Here is a 1,226-nt window from a genome sequence, read left to right as displayed (position 1 = left end):
TCGTGTGCCCCAATTTCCCGCAGTACGTACACTGGCGAGACTCTCGGTCGGTGTTGAACGCCTTGGCCGCATTCTCCGTCTTCACCGTCGCCGTCTTCTCGCCTTGTCTCTTGATGTGCTCATTCGTCAGCACCTTCACGACGTCTTGCGATCGTAGTTCAGCGCTGCTCATCTCCAAGTTCAGCACGACGTTCTCGTAGCTCTTGGGGAGGCTGCGCAACACACGTCCTCATCCTCCATCTTGGCGCCGATGCTGCTGAGCTTGGCGCTGATGTTGAGGACCTCGTTGCAATGATGCAAGACGTTGCCGCCTTCCGACATCTCCATGCTGAAGAGTTGGCGCTTCAGGTAGATGCGTCCAGCCTTCTGCGAACCACCGTACAGCGTCTTCAGGCGCGTCCACGCAACCCACGCTTCCTCGCAGTCGTCGACCACATGGTGGTAGTCCGCGTCCATGTGGAGCAACATCAGTCCGAACGCGATGTTGCTCGACTTGACGTAGTCGTCCTTGGCCCGCGAGTCCGTGAAGCTCGGCGTCGTCTCGCGGTTCACGACATGCCACGTCGACTTGGTCAGGAACACGCCACGCATGTAGCGGTTCCACGTCGCGTAGTTGTCCCCGTTGAACTTGTCAATGGAGACCTTGGTCGAGGCGTCTTGGGCAGAGGACATGGTGCTTGGGCTCATAACCTGATGGAAGGTATGGATCTTGGACACGAAGCTCGGACGAAGCGGAGGGAGGGACGTCGCAGACGGCGGGACCGGAGCGAAGGCACTTGAGGGGTAGAATGAAGATTCGAAAGTGATTGAATTGTTGGAGCTTACACCCTACTGTTATAGACACGCGACCCTGCGTCCTATCACCTAGTGCATCTAATCAACCATCACTCACCGGTGTTCATCCAATCATCCTACTCGTCTAATCATCGGTGGCGTAAACAACTTACCGTAATCACCATAATCAACGTGGGTTCGGATTGGACCGGTTCGGGTTAACCGGTTAATGGGTACAACTGGTACACAGTACCCAAGACCAGCAACCCTCAATATCTATCGCTTGCTACGAAGCTGGAGATCGTGCTGTTCCTCTCTAACATGACCACATGTGGAAAGCTTCCACGGGGGCCATCTCGGAGGCTGCAGCACGATTTAGTTGCCATCGCAACACAGTGCACAAGCTGTGGGGTGGCCGCGCCACTATTGCCGTGCAGCGGCCAAGCAACCGC

Source organism: Phytophthora sojae, assembly GCF_000149755.1.
Source record: "Phytophthora sojae unplaced genomic scaffold PHYSOscaffold_4, whole genome shotgun sequence".
NCBI classification, from domain to species: Eukaryota; Oomycota; class Peronosporomycetes; order Peronosporales; family Peronosporaceae; genus Phytophthora; species Phytophthora sojae.
Note: the sequence above shows the minus strand (reverse complement) of the source record.